The sequence below is a fragment of the Ambystoma mexicanum genome, chromosome 10, assembly GCF_040938575.1.
Source record: "Ambystoma mexicanum isolate Mex_15411 chromosome 10, UKY_AmexF1_1, whole genome shotgun sequence".
Classification (NCBI taxonomy): domain Eukaryota; kingdom Metazoa; phylum Chordata; class Amphibia; order Caudata; family Ambystomatidae; genus Ambystoma; species Ambystoma mexicanum.
The window spans coordinates 1476779501-1476800282 of NC_090932.1; the positions used below are offsets into that span (position 1 = coordinate 1476779501).

The following is a 20782-nucleotide window of genomic DNA, read 5'->3' on the forward strand; positions in this document are numbered from 1 at the left end:
ATGGGGTACCTCTGGCAAAGCCTCCACAAAAGGCGTCGAGGGCATCGACAGAATCGGCGTCAACGTCGAGCGTGGTGCCGATGGCTTTGACACAGGCCTCGAGGGCGGTGCCCCGAGCGTGTCCTTCGACGGCCTCGACGCCGTTGACTTTCTCGGAGAGAGTCCGACGGACATGGCGCCGATGCCATCGACGTCTTCTTAGAAGACCTCACAGGTTCCGCCGGTCTCGAGGGTGTTGAGGACCGGGACCTGGAGCGGGCATGGCTAGAGCGATCCACCTTGTCCGATCGGGACCTCGAAGGCTCCCGATGATCGCGCCGACTGCCTGAGCCCGAAGGCGTGCGAGCAGCGGCCCTAGCACGTTCCCTGCCGGCTTCTTTCGAAGGTGCGGACGGAACGGAGGCCTGCGATTGGAAAATCGCCATCATCTCCGTACGAAATGCATCCCAGGTGAAGAACGCTTTTTGGGACAAGCAACCCGCCGTCTGGCGGAGTCCTCGGACGAGGACGGCAACGGCGCTTCTGCAAGTGCCTCGAAGAGGCAGAGGAATGGTGGGATCACTCCGGGACCGAGACCCCCTGGACTTACGCCGATGTCTCGGAGAGTCGCCCGTCGAATCGTCAGTCGAAAGCCCAGTGGATTTCGACTTTCAGGGTTTGGAAACCCTACCTACAGAAAACGTAATCTTCCGCTCCCGCAAGGCCTTCGACGTTAACTGGCAATCGTCACAGTCATCGGTGGCGTGGTCCTCGCCGAGGCACCAGAGGCAGACGTCGTGTAGGTCCGTAAGTGACATCTTGGAACCGCAGTCCCTTCTTGAATCCCGACCGCTGGGTAGAAGACGAAGACATGATATCTTCACAAAACACCAAGTTCGAAGAACTGAAAGAATCAGAAGAACCGAGGCTCACCGAGATCTCCGAAGAGAACACGTTCGCGGAAAAAACAGAACTGAGGCTACAGGCGTCGTGCGCCCTATTTATAGCATCCGGTGACGTCGGCTGGAGGGAGGCCCTCGAGGACAGCGTGTCGACGTCATCGACGCAGAACAACATTTTTCGAAGCAGCACAGCTGTGGTTATTACTTGTCATAGATGTGGAATACGTCGGAGGAACCAATCCCCTCGAAAGTCTTTTCATGAACTCCTTAACCAGGCGATGGGACCACAGCGACGACCGCCCCAGATCTCTGGTATAGCGGGAGATGAATTTTGATGCGTCTTGGCCAGCGACAGCAAGTGCGGCAGCACTTGAGGGGCCGAAATCCGTAGAGGTGTATCTTCTGTGCACGGCAGCAGACGGTGAACCTCTTCCATTTATGTCCGTAGCACTTAAGAGTCGAAGAAGCCCTGGCAAGTACCTCCTGCAGTCCGCCGGGAACTCGTACTCTCCGAACTCTAGTGCTGCAGAAGCCAGGCCTGCAGGTTCAGCGACCCTCGGTCTTGATGCAGGATCGCGCCTCCTTCCCTGGCGAGAAGATCTGCGTCTGCCGGAAGCTTGATTTGAGGGGACGCTGACATGTCCAGAAGGTCCGGGAACCATATCTGCCTCGGCCATGCCAGTGCGATGAGGATCATCCTGGACCGGGACCATCTGAGTTGACTGATGAGTCGCAGAAGTAAAGGCAACGGAGGAACCGCATAACGGAACAGGCCGTCCCAGTGGAAGGAGAACGCATTCCCCATGCTCCCTGGCTGGGGAATCCTGCTGGCGAACCTCTGGCACTTTGTGTTCCTTGCCGTCGCAAAATGGTCGATCTGGGGATTGCCCCATTGTTGAAACAGTAGATCTACTTGATCCTACCGCAGCTCCCACTCGTGGCAAGAGCGGAGCTCCCCGCTGAGTGAGTCGGCGACAGTGTTCTTCACTCCTGCCAGATGAAAGGGTACCAGGAACATCCCCTGGGCGACGGGCCAGTGCCACAGATCCTGCGCTTCCTTGGAGAGGGCCGGGGATCTGGTGCCCCCTGCTTCCGAATGAAGAGCATGGTGGTGGTGTTGGTGAAGACCCGCACTACCTTGCCCTTGAGGGACAGTAGGAATGAGCTGAGGGCCCAAAACACAGCCCGGAGTTCAAGAACGTTGATGTGCAACGACTTCTACTCCAGTAGCCAAAGGCCTCTTGCGTGGAGATATCTGGTGTGCGCGCCCCATCCCTCCAGGGAGGCGTCTGTCGACACCGTCTCCTGATGTGCCGGGGTCGAAAAGTCTGTGCCTGCCGCTAGATGCGCGCAGACGCCCCACCACCGAATCGCTTGACAGAATGTCTTGTTGAAGGCGATCTTGTCCTCGAAGCTTCCCGACACTTGCCTCGAATGGGAGTCGAAGAACTCCTCCAACGGCCGCATCCGCAGCCTGCACAGCCGAACGAGGTAGATGCATGACATCATGCCGAGCAGGGACTTGATGGACCTCACCCTGGAAACTTCCATGGTCAACAGCCACTGTACCTTGCCCAGGATGGCTTATATCCTGTCCTCCGACAGTAAAGCCAGGCGCGCCACTGTGTTGAGCCTGGACCCCAGGAACCAAGCATCCTGCAATGGCACCAAGCAGGACTTTGCATAGTTTATCGAGAACCCCAGTTCGTGAGCAGGCAGACGGTCCACGTCGTGTCCTCGACGGCGAGTTCACTTGACAATCGTCCAGATAGGGGTAGACGTGGACCCCCTTGCTGGCACAGCCACGCCGTCACCGGTGCCAGGCACTTGCTGAAGACCCTTGGAGCAGACTTCAAACCAAAGGGAAGGGCCTTGAATTGATAGCGCTGTCCTTGTATCACGAAGCGCAGAAACTTTGATGCCCCTTGTGGATGGGGATGTGGAAATAAGCATCCTCCAAGTCCAGCGACGACAGGAAATCTCCTTCCTCCAGCGGTCCCATCACATGCTGAAGGGTGACCATCCGGAACTTCTGGGACTTGATGTATCTGTTGAGGCGGCGGAGATCTAGAATGGGTCGCCAACCGCCGGTCTTCTTTCGGACGAGTAAGTACCGCGAGTATACTCTGGAGCCCCGGAGTCTCTTCGGAACGAGTTCTATCACACCCTTTTTCATCATCGCTTGTACCTCTAGAAGCAGTTGCGGGACGTGGTTTTCTTTCCTGGCCACAGATGGAACACGGGGACACTTCCTTTGGAACTCCAGGGTGTGTCCGTGGGCCAGGGCATCCAGCACCCAACGGTCGGTGGAGTCGGACTTCCACATGCCGACGAAGTTTGCCAGTCGGCCTCCCACCAGGGTGCTCGTGTGGGGGCCTGATGTCACGGCCGGATCAATCCTGTTTCACCGAGGCCGTACCACCCTGGGCCCCTTTGCGACGATTTCCTCCGGCCTTGCTGCGGTCTCTGTAGGCTTCCTGGGACGAAGAACGGGCCGATTGACGGTACGAAGAAAAGCTGCCACTGAATCCTTTGGAGGCACCCTGCGACTTGCCTCCGGAAGCTCGAAAGGACGGCCGTTGCTGCTGGAGTGTGCCCAAGGCACGGGCCGTTTCAGTATCTGCGTTGATGGCCTGCAGCGATTCGACCACTGTCTTGCCGAACAAGTTGTCCCCGTCGAAAGGCATGTCCAATACCCTTGTCCGGACGTCCTGACGGAAGTTGGTTGCCTTGTGCCAACCACGCCGACGAAGGCAAACGCCCTTGCCCATCTGGCGGAACCCGGTGTTGGAGATGTCCGTGGCCACCGTGATGGCATGGTCCGATGCCACTGCGCTTTCTTGTGGGATATCAAGGGCCCCCGCCCCCTTGTCGTCTGGGAGGAAGTACATTAGAGGAGCCATTTTAAACCAAAGCTCCCTATCGTAGCGGGTCACGATGGCCAGAGCGTTTGCCGCCTTAACGGTCGTTGCTGCCGGCGAGATGACCCGTTGTCCCATGGCACCTACCTTCTTTCCCGCGTCGTCTGGGGGGGGGGGGTGGGGCTCGGGAGGAAGTTGATGCCGCCGACCCTGCAGATTTCTTCCTGGCTGCCGCTGAGACCATGAGTCCGGGGACGGCTGCGATCTGAGACACTTCGGTGCAGAGTCTGGAACACGGTATTTCTTCTCGTACTGGTCTCTCTTCGCTGGGGCTGAGGACGGTTTCTTCAGGAGGGACAGCCCTTTCTCCCAAATGTCGTCCAACAGCGGGATCGAGAGCTCGGTCTTCCTCTTGGCCTCTCTTTGTTGATAAAGAAATCCCTTCTTTTCCTCTGGGTTGAGCTGAAAAAGCTCTAGGCCCTGGAGATCATGGCGTGAAAGGAGCCAATCTCGCCGTGGGGAGGAACCCTGGGTACCGTTGACGGGAGATCTGTTTCGTCGTCGTCGCCGTATCCGTCTCGTCCCTCGGCGGAGGGGATGGACGGGAGGGAAGGGATGGTACGGTGGAAGAGGATGGACTCCTCTCCTTTTAGCTGGAGGATCCTCTGAGGGTCCAGGCGCCGGATTGCCCGTCAGAGGCATGGGCAACCTTGTCTGTATCTCAGTGCACAGGATGTGCAGAGCTTGCAGGATGTCCGCCAACCTGTCCGTGATGGGAGCGCTGGAAGTGGCGCGGTGTCTGGTTCCTCACTGCCCTGCCGTTCCTCGTCCGTTCCCTCGTCGCTCTCCACATCTGCCTCGTCGCTGTCCTTTCCGTAGGACCTGGCCTCGATGCCCTTCTCAGGCACTGTAGTCAGACTTGAAAGCTCCTCCTCGGAAGAGATCTCTGACTCCACCTGGACCACTGGGCCCACCCTCTTCTTCTCGGCCGGGGGCGATGGTCCAAGGGAGATGATCGGCATCGTCTTCACGCGAGTCTCATCAATGGGCAGAAAGGACGATTTCCCTGGGCGGGCAAGGAAACTTGTGTTGTCTCTTGGGAACCCGCTTCCGCAGCGTTTGCTAGGGACGCCACCACTCCCTCAATAGATGCCTTCACCTGGTGAACCTGGGCCTTCACGACTTTGGGCGCGTCCGAGGCCCTCACCGTGGGGGTGAGGATCAGTGCCTAGCTCCCCCTCGGCTTTTTCCGTCAGAGTCGATCGGACCTTCTCCAGAAGCTTACCCGGGTGCTCCGACTTCCTTTTCTTGGCTGAGCCGGAGCGTTGGGTCGTGGTTGACTGCGTCAGCGATGCTGCCCCCAGCCTGGCTGCCATAGAGCCCGTACTAACGGCGCTCCCGGTGCTGCAGACTCGCTGTGCTTTGCCTTCTGTTGGGCCCCCGTCGCCGGAGTGCCCTCAAAGGTCTTAGAAGACCGCTCAGATTTCCTCTTGGGAGAAGTATGTTGCCGGGGCTCACCTGCCGCCGGGTTCTTCCGTCTCCAGCCACTCAGTCGCTTGCGACGGTCCTTCATGGTGCGGGAGGACATGTCCTTGCAGAACGCACAGGCCTCCTCCACGTGTGATTTATCTGAGTGTAGGCAATAAAGGCACCTGGAGTGCCCATCCTCCAGGAACATGTTCCGTAGTCCACATCCTGGGCAGATCCTGAACAGAGGCATCGAGTCTCCCTTGTCTTCGGCCATGTCCACTCGGGGTAGGCCTCAAGAATCTTCTGGAATCCTCCAAGAAGTGAAGTTCAACGAATTATCACCCTTGATGGGCATACAAGCTTCCGAAAACGGGTCCACGTTAATCGGATGATGAACCGGTGGAGCTTGAGGCTCAATTGACCGAAAAAAACTCTTTGAAAAAACGCAATACGCAGTAAAAGCTCGAGAGCTAAACACAAGGACTCCCACCACTCGAATGTGCGGTAAGAATCTGAAGATGGCTGCCAGAGGAGGGGCTTAGGTAGAGGGCAGTCATTGGCTGGGGGCAGTATGACCCAGAGACCAGTGATTGGTTGTTAGGAGAAAGACAGTTCAGAAATGATACTGAAACTGATTTTTCTTCACCGAGGATTCCCAGCCTGACGACGGGGAATATTCATGAGCATGTGAATCCATACCAGACCCCATGCTGGAGAAGGTCCAGGTACCAAATCGGCCTCAGCCACACCAGGGCGACGAGGATCATCCTGCATCGGCACTGTTTGAGTTGATTGACGACTTGCAGCAGGAGAGGCCAGGGAGGGAACGCGTATAGGAACAGACCTTCCTACCGGAAGGAGAATGCGTCCATGCTCCTCGGCTGGTGGATCCTGCTGGCATTGGAGTTCGTCACCGTCGCAAACAGATCGATCTGGGGTCTTACCCCATTTGCGGAAGAGGTGGTCCACCTGATCCTGTCGAAGTTCCCACTCATGGCAGGAGCACAGTTCCCTGCTGAGGGAGTCCGTGATTGTGTTCTTGACTCCTGCCAGGTGAAAAGGGATGAGGAGCATCTCTTGGGCGACGGCCCAGTGCCACAAGCCCTGCGCGGATATGGTGCCCCCCTGCTTCCTGGTGTACACCATTGTGGTGGTGCTGTCCGTGAAGACCCTCACCACTTTGCCCTTGAGGGACTTGAGGGCCCAAAACACTGCCCACAGCTCCAGGATATTGATGTGGAGATCCATCTCCTCCGGCAGCCACAGGCCTCTGGTGTGAAGATGTCCGGTGTGGGCTCCCCAGCCCTCCAGGGAAGCGTCCACGTGACCGTCTCCTGGTATGGGGGGCTCTGAAAACCTGTGCCCCCGGCGATGTTGGAGCATACGCCCCACCACTGTATCGCTTGATGGAACTCCTTGTCGAGAATAATCTTGTCCACGAAGCTTCCAGACACCTGGATCCAGCGAGCGTCCAGGAACTCCTGAAGGTCTCGCATCCGCAACCTGCAGAGCTGGATCACGTAGATGTAAAACATCATGCCGAGCAGCGACTTGATGGTCCGCACTGTGGCGCTCTTCTGTGCCAACAGCCGTTACACCTTGCCCAGCAGGGCCGCTATCCGCTCTTCCAAGGGAGCCACCAGGCAGGAGACCGTGTTGAGTCTAGCCCCCAGAAACAGAGCGCATCAAGCAGGACTTTGGATAGTTGATGCAGAACCCCAGATCCGTCAACAGTCGGATGGGTCCTCTCCATGGGTTCGACAGCCAGTTCCCTTGACTTGGCCCGGATGAGCCAGTCAAGGTACGGGTACACGAGTGTCCCCTGTAGACGCAGATGGGCCGCCACTGGTGCCAGGCACTTCATAAACACCCTGGGCACCGACTTCAGTCTGAAGGGGAGGGCCTTGCATTGGTAGTGCCTTCTCTGTACTATGACGTGCAGGAACTTCCGGTTTCTCGTGAATGGGGACATGGAAATACGCATCCTCCAGATCCAGCAATGTCAAGAAGTCGCCTTCTTCCAGTTGGCCGAGCACGTTCTGCAACGTGACCATCCTGAATTTCTGGGACTTGAGGTATTTGTTGAGACGCCACAGGTCTAAAATGGGCCTCCAGCCCCCGGTCTTCTTTACCAAGTAGTATCAGGAGTAGACTCCGGAGCCCCAGAATCGCTTTGGAACCAGCTCCATCCCCCCTTTTCTTATCATGGCTCATACTTCCTTCAGGAGCTGAGGGATGTGCTGCTCTTGCCGGGCCACTGGAGGTATCAGCAGACACTTGCTGGAACTCTAGAGAGGGTCTGTAAGCGAGAGCGTCCAGCACCCATCGGTCGGTGGAGATCTTCTGCCACTCGCTGGCGAAGCCAGCCAGCCGGCCTCCCGCCGGGATGCATGGGTGGGGGCCCGACGAACTGGCTGGTTCAATCTTGCTTCGAGGCCTTCGTGCTGCCTTGGCCCCGCTCCACCGAAAGCCTTCAAACGGCCACTGTAGGCCTCCTGGGTCATGTCCCGTGTCTGTCATAATGGCCTACGATGACTCATCAACAGCCTTCCCTAAGAGGTTGTCCCCGTCAAAGGGCATGTCCAGCACCCTCGTCTGGACCTCCTGACGGAAGTTGGTGGCTCTCAACCAGCCACAACAACGTAGGCAGACACCTGCTGGAACCCCATGTCTATCATCCACGGTCCGATGCCACCACCCCCTCCTGGAGGATGGAAAGCGCCTCAACCCGCTTGTCGGGTAGAAACATCAGCAGCAGGGCCATCTTGGACCATCTTAGACCACAGTTCCCTGTCGTATCTGGCCAGGATTGCAAGTGCGTTAGCTGCCTTGACTGTTGATGCCGCCGAGTAGATCACCTTTCTTCCCATGGCATCTAACTTCTCTCTCCCGCATCCCCCTTTTTGCATCCTGAGGGGTCGGTTTCGGTCTTAGGGATGGCATCCTCTTTTCTGGTGTCTTCTCCACCAGCTTGGCCGTGGCCTCCTGCCTCAGGGGCAGGGCTACTCTGGGCACCGCCGGGGCTACCTTGACCGGGTCAGCCCCTTTGCCTTTGAGAGGGTGGCTGCCACCAACTCAATCGTCGAAGACATCACCTGGGCCGCCTGGGTCTTCTGGCGCAAGTCGGTCACCTTTTCCTGCGCTTCCGTCTTCTCTGGCGTTTCACGCAGCTTTGCCGGGTTAGCCGATTTCCTCTTCGAGGAGGAGCTGGAGCAATGGCTGGAGTTTGAGGCAGATGGTGAAGATGAGCGCGCCCTGCCGTCTTGGAACCTGCTTGCGGCGACCCTGACGGAAACAGACTTGTGGTGCTTGGCCTGGTCTTGGGACCCCACGGATGGAGCGCCATCAAAAGACTTAGAAGCCTGCTACTCGGACCGGCCGGTCCTGGGTGAAGCATGCCCCTGCTTGCCGCACAGGGCAGAGTCCTTGGCGCTGAGCCACGCTGCCAGCCTACTGTGACGATCCTTCATGGTTCGCTTGGAGAACCTGAGGCAGATTTCACAATTCGCTTCCCTGTGATCCGGATGGAGGCAGTAGATGCACTGCAGGCGTTTGTCCTCTACAAACACATTCTGCAGTCCGCAGCTGGAGCAGCGCTTGAAGAGGGAGCTTCCTTCTTTCTTCTCCTCCGACATGGTCCAGAGTAGGCCCGATGGCCTTCTGGAATCTTCAATGAAACTTCGATGATTCTTGCCCTCGAGGGGCATTGAAAGTCACTGACAAAAGGGTACCCGCTTGTCAGCCGAAGCAGCAAGAGAGCACACAGGCTCTATTTGACAAAAATAGAACTTTTCATCAAAAAAAGCACAAAAAGGTAGAATAACTCACAGAGCAAAACACAAGGACTCCCAACACTTGAACGTACGGAAAAAATCTGAAGATGGCAGCCAGAGGAGGGGCTTAGGGAGAGGGCAGTCATTGGATGGGGGGGGGGGGCAGTATGACCCAGAGTTCAGTGATTGGTTTAGAGGAGAAATACAGTTTGTAAGTGAAAGTGAAACTGTTTTTTCTTTTACCAAGGATTCCCAGCATCACGACGGGGAATATTCATGAGCATGCAAATCCATGCCAGACACCATGCTGGTGTTGAAACTTGTATCTTTGTGTCTGTGCCCTTACTTGTGATGCCTCACAGTACACAAGTGACATGCATTAGCCCGTGAAAAGCAGCAGCTTTCGCGGGTGAATGCATGGCCAAATAAGCACTCCCCGGGTGAAAAAGACCAGGAGGAAGGCCAACGGACAAAATGGCCTAAAGGAGAAGAAAAAAGACCTTGTGGCACAGCCATGAAGCCACAGCCAGGCGCCAAACTCGGTAAGAGCAATAGGGCTTGGTAAAAGTTCATAAAAATAAAGGAAAAAGCTTCTGCTGCTACCAGGCTACTCTTAGGCACATTGTCCAGTTACCAAAAAATCCTTAGTGGATGGCTAGGGCGAGAAAACGCAATGACCCCATTGTGTGGTACTGTAATGTACTTTGCGCAATGAAATACAGTTGCCAAAAGTCTTTCAACTAAACAAACAAAGTTCCTCAGTACTGACCGTCAGTTTCCCCATAACTATGAGCGAAAGCCCAGTGGAGTGCAGCTGAAGGCTGTGTTCCACTTGCAAAAGTCAGGAGAGGAGGCTAAAACAAAAGCAAAAAGTTTGGGGGGTCCACAATTATAGAGGTAATGAGCAGTAAGTGACATTTTGCCCAACTAAAGCGCTCACAGATTTCCCCTCGTACAGCGATCGTAAAAACAACAATTGCCAATTGATTCTGCACTATATACAAATTGGTTAAAATGCCTTAGTCTGTTGTGCTTTAAAAGGCTGCACAAGCACATTGTTTAACAGTTTCCAGTTGATCAGTAGTCGAACATAATCCAAAGACGGCTGTCTCTTGCCAATGTCAGACTAGGTCTCAAGACTTCCAAAGTATGAAGTAAATTAAATCTCATAAAATAAAAACGCAATACCTTGTTGGGAAACATACAAGTATAAGGAGAAGGTTTGTCAAATTAAGGAAGGAACATTAAAAACGAAATGTAGCCTTCATATTTAATTTCTCTAATACACAAGGTCCAAAAAGCTCCTCTATTCTAGCCCTACTATTAAACAGAAAGAGACCTAAATAGTAGCAGGAGAATGACACTTCTCCTAGCCCTGCAGGGATCAGCCCTAGGGGCAATGCTCAAGAGTCTTTATTTCAGTTCAGTTCTTCTTGAAGAGAAAATAACCATGCAAATGACTCCCTTCTGGCTCCACGAGTTCAACCTTCTCTTGACAGTCTATGACAACCTTTAGCTTTAGTTTCTGATTCAATAAATGCAACCCAGGAGAATGACTTAAAAGCGACTCAAATTGCTCTATTGGTTTTTCACCCTAGGGGCCCTTCTAGTACCCCTCCAGAAATGTCTGAGGGCTCTCTTGATTGCATGACACCATCTCTGATTTCAACAGTCTTGTCCCACTTACTGAGACGAGGGATAATGCTCCTGAGGCTCTGTTCACTTTGGTTAGTGTTAGAAAAGTTATTGAAATTAAGGGGATTCCTTCCATGGTGTTCTTCCCAACTGTTCTTGTCTTCGGTGAAATTACTGGGACGAGGGAGATCACTCCTGAGGCTTTCTACACTACACTTCTTCTCATTGCAGTTACTGAGACGAGGGCGATCACTCCTGAAGCTTGCATCACATGCCCCCATTACCCCAACAGGTCTCCCGTAGCTCCTGTGATCTTTACTTTGGTCGGAGCACGTCACTGGTTCTTCCTGGGGTGTCAGGCTTCAGCGTTCCCAGTGAACGCTTGTTCGACTTCGCTCTTCTCTCTCTCCGCGGTCACGCTGTGTATCTGCAGGTGTTCCCGGCAGGTGGTATCAGAGTAGTTGTAGGACCACTCGGTCCACCTCCCTGAGGACACCACCATCTCCCGGATTCCAGCTTCCAGTTCGGCTTGCTCTCGCTCGACCATGGGAGGACTCTTCTGGCCTGCAGCCGGCATCCTCCCAGCATCTGGGTTGCTCCTGCAACGTGTTGGGAAGGAGTGGCAGAAGTAACATAGGAGGAGGCGATTGTAGAAGGGGATGCCGAAGGGGAACTAGGAAAATGGAGGCAGGCAACCCATAGAAACTAGATTGTAGGGGAAATGTAGTGGATTTCTGTATTAGCATCATGTGTATAAAAAAAACACAATTTTAGAAGGTAGACGCCATCTTGAAATTGAGGCCTAGTGTCAGTTATGCCAGCACGCTTACATTCAATCCCGAGGGTTAGAAGGGTTTGCGTGCGCCCTGTGTTCGCAGCTCTGGCATCTTTGCAAACAGTTAATTTCGCATACACACTCACATTGTTCTTTGTTTCGCCTTATCAGTAGTGCATGCAACCCAGAAGGAATGTGCTCTGCCAGGCCAAGACCGGGCCAGAATGGATCTTTGAAGAACTACCCCACGAGAAGGGGGGGTGGGGAGGGAAGGGCTTCAGACCTTCACCAGTCCAGATCTATAGTTATAGTGGCTCCGAGACCCCCAAGCACCGGACACAAGCATTCAAGTACCCTATTAGCCAAAGACCCCTGGCCATAAAACTGTAGAGTGATCAATCGATGAAGAAGATCAGAGAGTAGGGGCAGGCTGCCCCCACCATTGGGACATGCGATTTAAGCAGCAAAGTGCCAGGGGAGAAGGTAACAAATGTATGCCATGGGTGGGAAAGTTAGAGGTGCCGACGTGTCTGGAAAGGAGCAGGGGTTCATGTAGTTCTAAGGAGTTAACAACTTCGAAAGTAGCCACCTCGCCATGCCCTTAATACCAGGTGCACTGTAGAGCTATGAAATAATGATTTGTGTAACTAATTGCCAATTACTGCTTTCATACTGGATGACAAAAGAAGAAGATCCCCACGTGGACAAAGATGGACAGAAGATGTTGGGACCAATCGTCTGCCATCTCATAAGGAGAAGGCTATATGTGTATAGGGTCGAACCAACCAGCTACCTGGATTTGTAAACTATGTAATGAACATCACTTATGACGCTATGTATCCTTAAAACCTATTGCTCATGCTGTTTTTGTCAGAGCGCTCTGTGGCAGCAGAGTCCTTTGTTGGCATGTACGTGTATTTTTGTGAGATCAAACCTTGTTCTCCTTGCAAGAGGTGTGCTGGGCTTTTTTCCCCTAGTGAGTTATATTTTTTCTCTGGTGTGAGCATTTAAGGGTTACTCTACAAATGTCCTGTCTTCTCTCCTGGCCTTGCTCCTATCTTTACTGAGTTCTTCCTTGCTTTTTATCTTGTTGGGCTGGGACCTCCCCAGCAGAGTGCTATAAGCCGTCATCCGGCTTAGTTGTGTACTCCTCTTGCCTCCTTGGGGCCCATCTCATTCCAGTATTTTTCACATGAGTGTTCGGCATGACTCAATTTTTTTCTTCTTATCAGTATCTTAATAGTACAAATCCGGTTCAGACTGACAGCCTCATTACGAGTCCAGCGGTAACCGAGCCAGAAAAACCGGCAGGTTACCGCCGGACTCGTATTACCATTCCGCCCCCATGATTCCCAGAATCACCGGGGCATTACGACCCCGGTGACCCGGGAATTCCAGAGGCGGAATTGTGTAAGTCCCCATTCCCATGGAGCCCCATAGGACTCCATGGGGATGGGGACAATGGAAACAACGGTTCCGTCTATGACAGAGCCGGTGTTTCCATGTCCGCTTGCAGGCGGTGGTGTTAAACCCGCCAGGTCAGACCTGGCGGGAGTTACATCTCCCGCCTGCAGGACTCCAGCCGGTCCGGAAAGAACGGTGGCAGCGATTTTACCACCACCGTTATTTCCAGACCGGCAGGGTCGTAGTGAGGCCTTGAGCGCTCATATTGATAGTGTCTAATCTTATAGGAGGAAGAGAAGGACTATCACAATAGTACACAGTAGTACTGTCAGCCTGTACCGCGACAGATCCTAAGTGTTTCATAGTTTTTAAGAGATGGAGGATTAGGGAGTTCCATCATGGAACGGGAGTCTCTCCCTGTGAGGTCTTCCTGCTTTTTACCACCCATAGGGGACTATCAGGTAACATCCTCACCTCCCTAATCTCGCATGGAAGGGCTCTCCATTGGGGAGAAGTGACATGATCCCATGAATCATCACACAAGGGACAATTCCAAGCTAATCAAAGCCATCGAACAACAATGAGGAAAATTCACAATACTTCCAAAATGTAGATTCAATGGAGTTGATCCACTTGGGTATTTATCTACTGAGTTTTTATAATGCACCTATACACAGGTGTTCCAAGGCTCAAAACCTTGAGGGGTATCATTTCCAACTCTGTCTCAAGTCTGCATGTGTCCAAAGAGACAATTTTCCGCTTTTACACCTTCTTAATTGGAATTACAGAAAAGCCCCCATAAAAATTATGAAAAAGATTGGAGGCGTTAAAGGATGGTTTTATTTGAGCAATATTCGCTTTTCAGGAAGCAGATTTATTAATTCTATCGTTAAAAAAAGTCATGCCTAGATAAGCATATTCCGATACCACCTTCACCAATTCCAAGCCTAGTTTCCATAAAAAATGACTTTTCAAGATTTACGTGTCAAGATAATTATGACCTTTTCAATATTGATCACAAACTTGTTTATTTTAGCATAATCAAACAGAGCGCTTAAAGAGCATTGAAGACAAATGTGTGTGCTTCTAAGAAACAGACCATTTGCATATGCCAACCACTGTAAATGAAGACGGCCTATATTAGGAGGGAAACAGTTAACACCAATAAAGGCCTTGTCTCCATCAGTAATATAAATTAAACAGGGCTGGTGCTGGCACACAGCCCTGTATCTCCCAAACTGGACAAATATCCTTTGAAAAGTGGCCTTCAAGATCAAGGCGAACCCGCACTTTCAAAGAAGCATGAAGAGCCCCAATTAATATCATAACATCAGAGACCATTCCTCTTGCCCTAGGTTTCATCCAAAGACTATTTATGTTCAGTTTGTTAAAGGTGGACTAAAAAACAAATAAATGCATTAAACTAAGGCAATTGATCTGGATTGTTCACTTTGCTGACAAAATATTTCAAACTTGGCATTCCTCTGCGGAAACCCGACTGTTTTGGGGGAAAGTATTTTCTTTTTACATTTCCACCCATTTGAGCTCTGCAAAGTGGACAGATGCAACTAATTTACTGTTAGCATCCAGCAGGTCGATTAAACAGTAATTTTATTGTTTTACACAGTCATCATTTTTATATATAGGAATTAGAACTCTCATGCCATGTAGCAGGAATTCTTCTAACTTCAATGATCGCATAAAAGAATGCAGCAAAAATTTGACCATAGACCTAAATCACCTTTCAAAACAGACACTGACACAGTGGCAATGCCTGCCGCTGGAGAGGACTTTGCTTTTTACCAGAAAGTCTTTAATATTTGCTTCTGAACAAAGATTCAACCATTTTTCATGTTTTACAAGTGGTAATGACACTCCTATTTAATGTGAACTCTTTTGTCCCCCCTTTTTTTTTTTTAAAAAACAGACCATACAATACAATTCATTTGACTGTCAACATGATCTTGCTATTTACCAAAACCCAACATCTTTGGGACTCTTTTTGCTGAATGACCTTCAGTATTTCTTGCTTTTTACGAGCAATTCCCATTAGTATTTTAACCAACTCTTGAATTCCAATATTGTTTAACCATTAGAATAATTAAGGCCTCTTAGCGTCCTCACTTTGGGACATTATCATTTCTCTATGTGCAATAAAATGCTTGTAGTTGAAACTGTGGGCTTTCAATAATCTGAACTAAATTTTTATAATATCGTGAACCCCCCAACCAGAAAACAATACTGGGTCAACTCTCAAAGTAAAAATTACATTTAGTGGTATTACTAGAGGCCCAACTAAGTCTAGTATCGCTTTGTGAAACCTCCACATTACCAAAATAGTTTGAATTGCTGTTCCTTTCAAAGTCTACGGTTACCGTCGTCAAGGAAGGGGTAGAGTGGTCACCATAGAGATTGTCTTTGATGTTGAATTCACATACTTTATGTGATTAACATCAAGAAAAATAAAATCGAATGTAGCCTTAGATGAACCTGAAGGGCAAGTATAAGCGCCAAGAATCTCTCTAAAAATTCTTCTGTTTAACATAATCAAAATCCATTGACCCAGTCTTTGAACCCACGTCTTTCCCGGATCATTTATTGCAGTTCTTTTTAAATCACACACTGGCTTGTTTTCCCATCCTACCATCTTCAAAGGGTATCCCCATACGCACATGCTTTGGCCATTTAGAATTAAAATAACAGCCAATAAATATCAAATCACCGGGTAGTCAGAAGTCTATAAGGAAAGGTAGTGGTCAATAAAGACCTTCAAGTTGGTATTATTTTTTAACCTTTCTATTTGGAGGGCTGTATAGATTATTCATCCTTAAATGCTGCCGCCCACCATTTACAGGAAGTAATTTTACAAGCTAAAGCATTTTCACAAACAGGACCATTCTCCAACATCTCCAGCTCTTTAGGTCTATTAGTAAGCCACTTCTAGGTCTAACCCGCTGCCCTTTTACAACTGAAGTAACAATTGAGGTAAAACCTTCAAAAAGCAGATCATGACATTTCTTGCAATAATAGGATGCCATGTTTTATCAAGACATCCAAACAAGAAACTTTAGATAATTAAATGTTTAAAACCTTTGGTGTTCCATGACAATATGTTATCTTGAATTTCATAGGAAACACTTTAGTATTTACATGGAAGGCGGAAGAAAGAGAAGGCCAGTCCTCGTCTGGACATTTTATATCATCAGACCTTGTTGCACTCATAATTATTAGTCTTTTATTATTATTTTATAGTACATTTATTTTAAAAATGACGTTTTTAAAATGTATTTATTGAACATTTTTTATGGCGCCTATACAGCAGAAAGTGTTTCCAGGTGCCTACTAGGTCTTGTGACATTCGGATAGTGCAGGTGCCATAACAAGAAGTGCAGGGGAAGTGGCAAATAATGGTGAAGGGATGGGATAGGGAGAGGGGGAATCGGGAGAAGTGCAGGAGGGAGGGGGTCCCAGGGGCTGGGCAAGTGCTAAGGGGAGCCCACAAGGGCAAGTGTCTGGGGAAAACGGGTGGGGGTCAACTATTGCGAGGACGGTGGTGGACCAGACTTGGTAAGGCATGGGTGCCCGAGGCCAAGTGCTTGTAAGAAAGGGGGGGCGGGGAAGACTGGTCGAAGTGGGGGCCGGGGAAGACTGCCCGAAGGGGGGGCCTGGCCGCAGCAAGGCTCATAAGGGACACAGGCAACCAGTCAGAGCGGCAGGTGGAGACTAGCAAGGGAGGGGGTGAGGGAAGGAGGAGGAGAAAAGGAAGGTCTTGATAAGCTTCCAGAACTTAAGGAGATCCAGCACAAGTCGGAGAGAGACAGGGAGGACATTTCAGAGAGAGGCTCCTGCCGAGGAAAGAGATCTACCCCCCACTCTCTACTTGGAGAAACATCTGATCTGCAGAGAGTTGGAGCTAAAGAACTCTAGCAGGGAGATATTTAGCAAGAGAGTTGGATGTAGAGAGGTCCCTGGCACCAGAAAGCCTTGTGGATGATGCAGAGGGTCATGAATTTGATGCTTGCAACCACCAGGAGCCAGTGAAGAGATTTTAGGACTCGAGAGATGTGGTCCCTGGGCTTGAGGCCAAGGATAAATCTTGCAGTCCTATTCTGGAGTAGTTGAAGAGGGCGGAAAGAAGCAGATTGAGGAAGGGGCTGTTGCATTAGTCCATCCTGGAGAGAACCAGAGCTCTGGAGACATTGGGCCTCATTATAGGGTTGGCGGTAGCCGTGCTGGTAAATACCAGCACGGCTGCCGGTGGAGTCAGTTTTTTACCGGCACCTGGCAATGGGCAGTTACCGGGGCATTCCAGCCCCGCCAATTGCCCATTGCCGGTATTTATTACCCCAATGCCCATTTGAGCCCTTTAGGGTTCAATGGGAATGGGGAGGCCGGCGCTACCGGGTAGGTCTGCTCACGGGTTGACAAGCACACCTCCTAGTTCGCCTGTCCGGTAACTATGGTACCAGCAAGCTTACCGGTACCGTAGTTACCGGACCAGCAAACTTGTAAGGAGGCCCATTGAGTTTCAGGGGGAAGGTGAGGAAAGGGAGAATGCTTCTGGGGAGGTGAAGCTGAAAGTAGGCCTTTTTGGTAAGGTCCACGATATGAGGTGAGAAAGAGAGGAGTTGAAGATGATTCAGGTTTTTAGCCTCACACAAGGGTGAGGGGTGGGGGCCCAGGGAAGGCGGCCAGAGTAGGAGGGAAGGAGGGGGCAGGTGTCTCAATGAGAAGGATATCAGTCTTACTGGCGTTAAGGCAGAGATTATTAGCAGCACACCATGCCTGAATAGCAGTCAGAGAGTCAGGAAGGAGAGGGAAGCTTAAATGAGAGCTTTGTGTCCGCAGCATAACACTGGAAATGAATAGAGAAGGTGGAGATCAAGTGGGCAAGATAAATGTTGAAAAACCACAACGAGAGGATAGAGCCCTGGGGGACGCTGCATGTAGAGAGTGAGATAGAGGAGAGAAAAGGGACAAGTTGCACTTGGGAGGGCCGATTTGAAAGGAAAGAGGTCACCCAATCCAGTGCCCGGTTTGTGATGCCAAGGGAATCACAGCAGCGATTTATGAGGGTTGAATGATTGATGATAACAAAGGCAGAGGACAGATCGAGAGTTGGAGTCGAGGTTTGAGAGCAAGTCATCACAGGCGAGTTTCTGTGCCTCTGACTGCTCTGAAGCCAGACTGGTGGTCGTGGAGACAACCAACATGATCTGTGCGATGGATTAGTTGGGAGATGACCAACTTCAAGAGTTTGCCCACCAGGGGGGCAGTGGAGATAGGGCAGTAATTAGTCGGGCAGGAAGGGTGCGCAGATGGCTTTTTTAGGAGGGCGTGCACAAGGCAGTGGTTGAGGGGTAATGAGAAGGAGCCAGTGGCAAAAGAGTGGTTACAGAACTCAGGCAAGTAGGGAGCAGGGAAGCATCTGTTTGGAGGAGACTTTCACAGAGCAAACTGTCTTGGTGACCTCATCAGGTGCTATGGGTGAGAAGGAAGAGAGTAGGGGGGGAAAGGAGAGAGGGGTGCCAAGGGAGGCCTGGGTGCAGGCGGTGGAGGGAGGTGGTTAGAGGAGAGAGAAGACAGGAGGTCCTGAGTTTTGGTTGTGAAATGTGAGGCCAAAGCCGTGCAGAGGGCCTGGGAAGGAAGAGAAGTGGAGACTGATAAATATATCTAATGGTACGAACCGATTACATCTTCAATTGGAGTATCCATCAGATATACTCCATCAAGAGGTAATTTATGCAGATGGTCTCTATGTTGCAGCCTTACAATCATTCAATATAACAACAGTAGCCAATTCGAAACAGAGTAACTATCCAAATGCATAGGATTATGAACTTCATAAAATCAAAACTGCATATCGGGCAGAGAGGAAATTTACCAGCACAAATCAAGATTGCCATGCTAAGGCTACTTAAGTCCAGATACAAAAACTGGATTAAATCTAGGAAGGGTTGGATGACTTAATTGGATGCCCAACAAATGCTACAGGGCCTAGCCTCCAAAAGCTCTGCTCTAGTATGGGGACTATTAAACTGGGCTAATAAGACTACGCAAACAATTCTGCATGTGATCGCAGTACCTGAAGAAAGATGGAAGATCTATTAGAGAACCTTATATGCTGCAACTCCGTTAATCAATCCGGTTGTAGACACAAACATTCGAACTATGGCGATATTAGCTTTAGTGTAGAAGACATTGTGTTTCATATATCAAAACTTAGTACATCGAGTGCCCCGGGGCCAGATGATCTTAGTAATGCAATGCTCAAGCTACATCCAGAACCGTGGGCCAATATTCTCTTTATTATCTTTAGTCAAGTCTTGCATGGTCAACAAATCCCTCCATCTTGGTGAAAGTCTATTATTGTGCCAATATACAAGAAAGGAGATCGCCACCTTCCTGGAAACTATAGACCGATTGCTATCCTTGACGTCCCAGGCAAAATATTTGCCAGACTGATACCCAAGGAGTTCAACCACTGGATTTTGGAGAAGAATCTCCAAGATCTGTTTCAAAAGTGATTCATATCAGGTTTAGGCACCACTGCTAATTTACAAACATTACATGCCATGAACTCAGATGAGATCCAGATATCTAGCCTTTATAGACTATCAAACGCCATTTGACTCGGTTTCTCGACAACTACTCAGGACCAAATTGGTAACTGCAACCTGTCCATCGCACATACAATATTGGATACTCCAATTTCATTCAGATACAAAATCCAATTTAATTCAGATACAATTATCCAAGTACAGCTGACCTTGGATGGGAAATTAACAGCCCCAATCTCTACCTTTAGGGGCCTGAAACAGAGCTGCGTTTTGGCCCTGGTCTTTTCAACTTCTTTATTTCAGACCTGAAATTAAATTTTGTTGAGATTGTTTCTGATTCTCCAAAGTTAGGTCAACGCAATTCCCTGGTTGTTCTACGCCGATGACCTTGTCCTACTGGCAAAAACTCTTAGAGGTCTACAACATCTGCTATCTCAGCTGGGCAAATATATTGAGTTGAATTTGCTAACTGTGAATCTTGAGAAATCTAACAAATTGAACTAAACACTGCATACAAAAAAAAACCTTTACATGGTTTTTACAAAAGAAACCCTTCCTAATTGTTGATGAATATTAATATTTGGGCTTGAATACTAATAATCAAGAATCTGATCGACCTCATCTGCTGGAATTGAATAGAAAAATCAGAACAGTGATGGCGCAAGCACGCATTTTGCATGCAAAGTACGGTAAATTTGTATTATTGCCGGTACTAACTTTTTACAAGTAGAAGGTTGTGCCAACCATTATATATGGAACCGAAACGCGAAGTTGGCGGTCGGAAAGTTTTTGGCAACACATTAAGGATTTCTTTAGGAAACGTGTCTTAACCTTGCACCTCAGCCAACTAATGTGCATTTTGAGGCACAAACTGGGCCTCCTCTCTTTAAATAGCTCAGAGCTATTCTTATACATACTAAAAACTATCTCCAGAGAGCGAGATCCAAAGAGATCCAAAAGACAACTCGCCGAACGAAGCCTAAGATGAGAGGCTATTTCTTTGGGTTACTTTTTGTTGTTTTCCAATAGTGGTATGGCCAGATAGCAATTTGGTTTGGCCTAAGGACTACTTTTAATTTTGACAACGGACAAGCACCTTTAGTTTAGTAGGTTTCAAAGACGTTAACTCTGTCAGAATGGGAATGAGATGAACTCCAAAAAGGTAAAGGAGTCTTTTCACAACAAAACAGGACATTCTTCTCTAAGAACGATCTAAGCAAATGGTTTAAGGATGGGATAAACTAGAAAGCGTTAGGGTTCCTAATCAAATAAATTATAAGTTACTCACCGTAGTAACTAACTTACTCTTAGTCCATAGTCCCCTTTCCTCAATACTGTATGGGCGATTACAACCGATTGTCGCCCCAGGGTAGAGAGGAGACCCTCCTTAAGCAAATAGGTTCCTGAGAACCGCCTGTCCGAA

General features: G+C 50.0%; 1 protein-coding gene across 8 annotated transcripts in view; it reads right to left on the reverse strand.

The window, feature by feature from the left end:
• The window catches only part of KDM2B (lysine demethylase 2B), a 1898564-nt gene that overhangs the window by 185934 nt on the left and 1691848 nt on the right, over window positions 1-20782 (reverse strand). The window lies entirely within an intron of this gene.